Source organism: Agelaius phoeniceus, chromosome 12 (assembly GCF_051311805.1).
Source record: "Agelaius phoeniceus isolate bAgePho1 chromosome 12, bAgePho1.hap1, whole genome shotgun sequence".
NCBI classification, from domain to species: Eukaryota; Metazoa; Chordata; class Aves; order Passeriformes; family Icteridae; genus Agelaius; species Agelaius phoeniceus.
The window spans coordinates 2402672-2410635 of NC_135276.1; the positions used below are offsets into that span (position 1 = coordinate 2402672).

Below are 7964 nucleotides of genomic sequence, written 5' to 3' on the forward strand. Positions count from 1 at the left end.
GAACTGTTCCCTCCACACAAACCCCCAGCACCTTTCTCTGCCCTTACACCCCCACCTTTGCCAAACAAGAGCCCAAACCCCTCTTCTTGCACTCTACCCATCCCAATGAACATCATCAGGTTCCTATCTGAATTAATTAAATCTGCTTTGTTTTTCTACATTCTACAGAAAGAGACACTCCCTGCAGCTGAAAAATGGCAGCAGAGCCACAGGAAACCCTGCCCTCTTTGGCCACATCAGAGCCCCAGAGTCAGTGACAGCAGCACCTGACCAGAGCCTCCCAGCACAGATCTGAGCTGCAGAGAGCAGAGCTTTTCAGTGTCCATCAGCTTTAATGTTCCACTGGACTCATCTTCGAAGGCAAGGCATGATCCAAGCCAATTTGTATTCAAACCTTCCCAACTGTCTGCATTTATCCCCAGCCTCTTAATGCCATGTTTCAGTATTAAGACATTTTGTTTTATCCCATCTCTAGCTACAGCTGTTCTAGGATTCTGATTTTTCTCACAAGTAATCCTGTTTTTCACCTAACAGCCTAGAGCTCTATCAAAAAAAAAAAAAAAAGGTGGAGTATCAGCTCAACTAATTGCTTATTTTTAATAAAGCATTCTAAAACATAAGTGATGATTGTGGGGCTCTATATATACTTAAGGAGTAAGTAAGGTCAAATCACTTGAATTTTTCTTGACTTAGCAAATACAGCAAAAATACATTATTCATATAGTAGGTTGTCTCGTGTCTTGACACACTTTTTTTTTTCATTAGCAATTAATTCCACTCAATGGCAGGAAGACAATTTTCATAAACTGATCACTTCAGTGAGGATTTCTCCGTGAATTAATGGGGCTTAGCGGTCTTTATGTAATAAAACTTGAAAAATTGAATGTCAAATGCAAAGGTCTACCTTTCCTGTGCCTTGTGTAAGCTTCTAAAACCATGTGCAATCCCACATAACAATGCCTGGTTTCCCTCTCTCTGGTGCCCATTTCAAGGCCTCCCAGGGAAGCACTGTGCAATTCCCAAACCCAAGTCCACGTTCAGAGCCCCTTGAGGGTGGGTGGACTCTGTAAATAGATCTCTTCACAGCAGCACTAATCCTTTCCCAGCAATAAATTCCCCTTCTTTTCTCCCAACCCCCACAGGGCTTTGTCTCCACCTTTTAAATGCAGCTGAATTTTGGTCTCCAGCGAGGGTAAGATCCACACCCAGCCCCTCATGTGGGGCAGCTAAAGGGAAAAGAAAGGAAGAACGTGTACAGAAAGACATAAGTGCATGGGACACATTTTCATTTTGCTGCCAGTTTGTCGTAGACAGGTAGAAGAATTATAAAAGAAAGACCTTATGAAATCAGGCCTCACTCTGCTAAAATCGACACAACTGGCCTGGCATTTCTTCTAAGCGTAGCTAACAAGCAATTTGCAAGTTCCCATGTGAAGCTATTTTGTGAATAAGAAGTTCCTTTAAAACAAAAATCTGTTCCTAGCATGAAAAACAAATTCATCTGTGTAAACAATAAGATTTGGCCCACAAGAATCCACAAAGGAAAAATGTTAACATATGTAGAGAGAGAAAATTTGAAAGGCATATACAAAGCCCTTACTGACCAATGAAGTGAGTTTCACTGTATTGCTGACCAGTTAGGTTTAACACAGTCCCTTCTGATATTTCCTACAAATATGAGCTTTGTGAATAAAGAATTGGCTTTCTGCATGTAGAAAATGGAGTCTCGGCTGATTTATTCCAACACATGGTGACCTCGAAGACATGATCGATGTGAGAAGAACAGCCTGTCGTGAAAGAAGAAGGTGAAATGATCCAAGCTGACCACAGGACTGGGCAGGGAGATGGGATTTAGAGATGGAATATACAAAGTGGGAAAGGAAGATTGCAGCCAGCCGTGAGCACAGCCAAGCACGGTCTGTGTCTGCAGAGAGACCAGACACAGCACATGAACACAACCACTGCAGCACTGCTGGCTGCAGGACCAGCACAAACAGAGATCCAAGCAGAGAATTTACACAGTAGCAAAAGGCTACAGCTATGGTCAGCCGCGGGATCGGCACAGAAAAGCAAAGTCAAGAGACAGCTGGGGAGCAGAACCCGGGCAGCGAGTGCACGGGGCCACAGACGGCGTGGGACACACAGAAACCAACATAACTGCTGGGGGAAAGCACAGAGAACAAAACTGTGAATCACAGAATGCAAACACAGTCCTGAACCATGGAGGATACGCGGCCGAAAGAGCCACGGAAGGTGAGGCAGCCTAAGAGCTGCCCAGGAGAGAGGGGCCCTGTGAGTCGTGGGGACAACAGCTCAAGAGCAGTGGTGAGTGAACAGTCAAGAACCGGAAAGTACGTCTGCTAAGGTGTGGGGAAGCAAGTCTCAGAATAGAACTGTGAGAAATGACTGATCACTTTTTAAAATTTTATTAAGCTCTAACAAAAATTATGACAAAAGAACTAAATAAGGAAAAACTACAGTGCTGGGAGCCCCCGTGACTACCAGCCACATCCTCATCTTCAAGATGGATGCTCTGCCTTTTATACTTCTAGCTCCTCCTAAAGCCTTGTCAGTTGACTCCTTCCTTGCCATCCAGGGGTGGAGATCACTTCCTTACATCTTGGTTGGAGGTCAGGTGTTACTATAGTACCAGGCCAACCCTCCTAAATGCCCTGAGTACCAAGGCTATTCCATGATAACAATGCAGGGGGGAGGACATATTACAGTAACTATAAATCTACAAAACTTCTCTTAACATACACCTAATGTTCACCCCTTAATTGTGAGGGCCAATCACCTTATTACTCATCTGTAACGGAACCATGATGTGGAAATGGCACATGGGAGCAGCAACCGTGCAGAAACATGCATGTCACGGAATGAAAGCTAAACTCTGAGTTAAAAGAGGCAAAATATGTTGGGAAAAGGAGAGAGAAAGTATGGTGAGTATGTGCTGATACCTTTGTTACTGTGTTGTGTGGTCCAGGGGCTGGCTCCTGATTTGGCTAATGTATTTAGCATAACCTGAGCCTACACTGCTCCCAGGACAGTGCCTGTATGTGTGTGTCCCTGCATGCAGATGCTCGGGAGTGCACAGCCCCTGTGTCAGTCATTTTCCCTTCTATCCCAGGGCCAGACACGGCAGTAGGGGCAGTGGGACTCAAACCTCATGGAGAAACAAAGAACCAGGAGCCTGGAACCAGAACTTAGTTGTGTGCCCTTGCAAAATTACCTCTGGTGTGATTAAGTTACCCACCCAGATGGGGCGGACAGGCGGCACAGGCCCGGCCAGCTGCCGCTCTCTGGGGACCTGGGTGACTGTGGGGGTAGCGTGGCAGCCATCTGAGCAGGTCTTGTCCTCCAGCAGAACTTGTAAACTGCAGGACTGGCAGAGGCCAGACAGTATTTTAGTAGCAAAGCTCCTTTCCAGACCCAGAGGCTCCCCTGGGGCTGGGCCCCTCAGTCAGCACTCCCCCATGGAATTCACAGACTCCAAAGCAGAAGAGGAGAGCCACGGGCACTTTGTGCCTTTCCAGTGCTCTCCATGTTTGTCTTTTGGTATTTTTCCCGCTATGGTGTGCAGTTTTTAGGGGGTTTTTTTATTGCCTTTTCCCCTCCTCTTTTTCAACTGCAAGTGTTGTAGGGGGGGGGAACAGAGGTGCAGCGGTGCAGGACGGAGCCACGGAGTTTTCCCTTCCCTAGCTGGCAGCAGCAGTGGCACAGGGTGGCTCAGCCCCCCTTCCCCCTCTTTGGGGCAGCACCTGCCCATCACTTGGGACTGGCTGATCTGTATTTAATTGCTGTTCGTCTATGACAACTGTTGTAGCTATGGGGTGGTGCAGCAGGCCTCTCCCCACCCTGCCCCAGCATGTGGCTTGGCCACTGCAGCTCTGCTCCATTTTTTTTGTTTTTTTTTTTCATGAGACACAAACTGGTTTAATTAAAACTGTAAAGGAAAACAATATGTAGGAATAAAAACTCCAGATATATAGCACTTATTAATTATGAAGCTGTTGCTGATCTTGGAAAAGCATTTGAGAATCCATGACCAAATATTCAGCCTTAAATTCTGAGGGAAAGGGAGGGAACAGCCATGACCTACCAAGTCCTTGTACACACTACTGCACATAAAACTGTACTACTTGATATACTTTTCCATGATCTTTTTGTGAATCTCTGATCTTAGAGTATCACTGATGAATCTTTTGATCTTTTGTCCTTTTTTGTCTTGTCTATCCCCTTGGCACAGTTCTTGAACACATTATCATCATCCCGCCTCCTTTTAACTTTGAAGTTTGCCTGAGGCTGTGCTGGCCCAGTAAGGTTCAGCAATGTGTTACCACTCAGGATGTTCTCCATCCAAATTCTTTCTTCTTTGGCCTTTTGTGCTTGTTCCTTTGGAGCTTGTTCTTCAGCTCGTTCTCTCTTGATTTTTTCCAGTTCAGCCAGAAGAGCTGCAGTGTCATCACCATCACTGTCTTCCAAGTCCTCATATTCATCATTTTCATCACTTCATCATCTTCATCAGTAAGAGGATCATCTGCATCAAGATTTGCTGCAGGAATTTCGTCTAGCCGAGGCTTCTTAGACACAGAAGATGATGTTGTATGTTCTCTAGTATGTTCTCAAAAAGAACAGGTTTGTCTCTGTTCTTTTCTCTTGCAGCAACTCATTCTCTCTCTTCTGTTGGCTCCCTGGCTTCATATTGGCTGTTGTATGGTCTCTTCCTCTCATCTAACTACATGATTTCTTTGATGTGGAGAAGTCAAGCCTCTTCAGCATTTAGAGCCATTTTTAGTTTTTCTTGCTTCTTTTTCTCTTCACCCTCAGTGTCAGAATTTGAGCTCTTCTTGTGCTTCTTTTTTTTTTCTCTTTTTGTTTCTCTTGGTGGATCTCCATTGGTGTTTTGGGTTTTGTCATGTGTTCCTCCTCCTCCTCAGGCTGCTCTTCCATTAAACTTGTCTCTGTATTAGCAATTTCTTTCCCAGCTTCTTCTATACAGTAGGAGTATTTGATAAAGGAGTGACAACACTTATAACCCCACTTGCCTTCTTTCTGGTACAAACCCCAAATGAATGTATGGATGATCTTCACATCCTTTTCCTATTTAGAACAAGCAATAGCTTTCTGCTGTCCTTTGATGACTATTCCATGCCTAGAATACTCCACATAATCTTCTGTTTGAGCTAGCAGCACTTCATCTGGGGGGGGGGGGGGGGGGGGGGGGTGGCATCTAAATGTTCCTGTCCTCCATACTTCTCTAGGATGCTTTCTTTCTTTCTGCTGAGCCTTGAAATCTTCTTTTTTTACTTTGGAAGATTTATAAAGAAGCTCTAATTTTGTAGGATCCACTTGAAGATGAACTTCAGAGCCTTTGTCTTAAACTCCCAGGCAAACAGCAGAGTCAGTGCCATGGAAATGGTATCGGCTGTGTAGCAAACAAAGTTGTCACCTGCATAACCAACTTCATCTGGATTCTTGCCTGTATTGGCTTAAGAGTTCTCCCTTATGGCTCTTGTTTTGGGATCATAATAAGCAGAGGTTGGATCCAGATTCCTCAAGTATTTAGCAGTATCTTCCTGAATATGTAAATTTCAGACTGTGATGCGTCTTTTAGAGTCAAAGTTCTGCCCAGGCATATCAATGTCATCTGTTTATTTGTCTTCATCTTCACCATTATGATCCCTTTCTGTCTGTGAATTTGATTCCTCTTCTCCCACTGGTGTCTTGGGGACTTCACTTGCCCCAGGTTCCCTGATGCCAACTCCTCCTGAAGCTTCTGGCCTTTCAGTGTACATTTGGCCAAATCAACCCTGGAATATTCCTCAACAATTTTCATGTGCTCCTCTGGGTCATAACCATTCCACCAATCTTGCTTCCCATCATAATCAAACATCAGCTGAGGCTGCACATGTTCATCTGGGGTAATATTCATGTATTTTGCTCCAGCCTTCCTTGGTCTCTCCATGAAGTCTTTCTTTTTGTGTGTCAGTGCCCTGCAGTTCTCACAGGCTGCTTTGCAGTACCTCATGGCCACAGGGTGCTCCTGAACTCCTCATTTATACAATCTCCAGGATACTGCTCCTGCTTCTCTGGCTGAGGTCTCTGATGCTTTATCGTGGGTCCCTTAGAAGGATCTATGCACCATGAGGAGATGTACTGAGGAATATGAGGGTTGATATAATTTCCTTCTTCATCCACTTCAGCAGGTGCATTTCCTAGTTTTCTCTGCTCTTCTAATTCTTTTTCCTCCAATTTTCCTTCATCATCTTCTTCAGTTCCTCCAGGCTCACATCATTTCCCCCTCTGTCTCGGTTTGGAAAGACAGCTAAGGAAGGCAGGAGCCTCCCCTGAAATGGAGAATGTAAACCCTCCTCACCCTTAAAAATTACTATAAATTTTAAATTAAGGGGCTCTCAGGCAAAAAATATGGGAGCAGGAAATAACAGTTCTTTAATAGGGAAGAAAATAAAAGGATAAAATAAGCAATGCAGTACACTAGAACAACACTGCCAGAGTCAGAACCCAACCTGACACCCTGTGGGTCAGGGTGGTGGCAGCAGTCCCATTGGAATTGTGGCTCAGCCCTTCTGCAGTGTCAGGGGTGGTTCTGCTGGAGCAGGGATCCTGTAGAGAAGGATGGATTCTTCCTCTGAAGATCCAGTGGCAGAGGCAGCTGCTGTTCCTCTGGGGAATCCAGTGGAGAAGCTGTGCTGGTGTTCCAGAATCTCCAGATTATATCCAGGTAGGAATGCTTGGCTCCTCCCTCTGTGAGTGGAGCATCTCACAATGGGATGCTGTCCTTTTTATCAGCCATGCAGTGACATTCAATAGCCTGTTATCAGCAGATGTCCCCTCCCAAGGGAGGAGGGATTGTGGATGAGATAAGACAAACTGCCCACTTGACAAAAGACAACTGCCATACAGATGGTAATAGAATACATCCTGCCTTGCAATCTGGAATACCCTCCTGCAGTGGGGGTGTTCACTACCACACCTGAGGCCATGTTGGGTTTTTCCTGCCAGCCCACAGCACAGCCCTGCAATGCCCCACTCCCTGTGTGCCTGCAGCTCTCCTGTTCTCCCAAGATTATTTGCAGCAATTAATTTTAAGTTCTTAACTAAGTCCTCTAACCTTGAACTATCTGCGGGAGTTCTTTAAAGTTTAGAAATCATTAGCTAATGAAAAAAAATTTTTACTGCTGAAGCAGACAAAGTCAAGATAGGACCTCACACCCTCTTGGTCAGGGTGGTAGCAGCAGTCCCATTCCATGGTGGCTCAGCCCTCCTGCACGGCCAGCTGTGGTTCTGTTGGAGCAGGGATCCTGTAGAAGGGTGTAGTCTTCCTCTGAAGATCCAGTGGAGGCCTAGAAGGGTCTGATCTTCCTCTGGGAAATCCAGAGGGAAAAGCCCAACTGTGGTATTCCAAACCTCAGATTATATCTGGATAGGAATTCTTGGCTCTTCCCCCTGGGTGGAGCATCTCCCAATGGGATGGTGTAATTTTTATCAGTCATGCAGGGACTCTCAATGCCCATTAACAGAAGATATCTCCTGGAGGGAGGATGGTCAAGGAAGAGATAAAGAAAACTGCCCCACCTGGTTTTAACAGCTAAAACACTTCCAGACCCATTTACAGGAGCTATCCCCCTGGAGTTATGAGGGATGGGTCATGGAAGAGATAAAGAACATTCCCCACCTGGTTTTAACAGATGGTGATAGAACACATACTTCTGGTTACATCCTGCATTGCAATCTAAGACAGTTAAATATTACTTTTCAACATTGTAAGATGTGTATTTGTTTTCTTGTAAGGGATATGATGACTCCAACTAAAACAGCTGTGATGAAACATGACAAACACCTGTTTGTGGATAAAGATGATACAGTGTGTTCACCCTTGATTTTGTCAAAGATTCTATTGCTCCTTACAATCTCTGCTGTTTTATCTTCCATAGACGACA

The 7964-nt window shown here is 45.0% G+C and overlaps 1 pseudogene; it reads right to left on the reverse strand.

Annotated features, from left to right (window-relative positions):
- Positions 1-4138: 4138 nt before the first annotated feature.
- LOC129125593 (pre-mRNA-splicing factor SLU7 pseudogene) lies at positions 4139-7007 on the reverse strand (annotated as a pseudogene).
- Between the last annotated feature and the right edge of the window lie 957 nt (positions 7008-7964).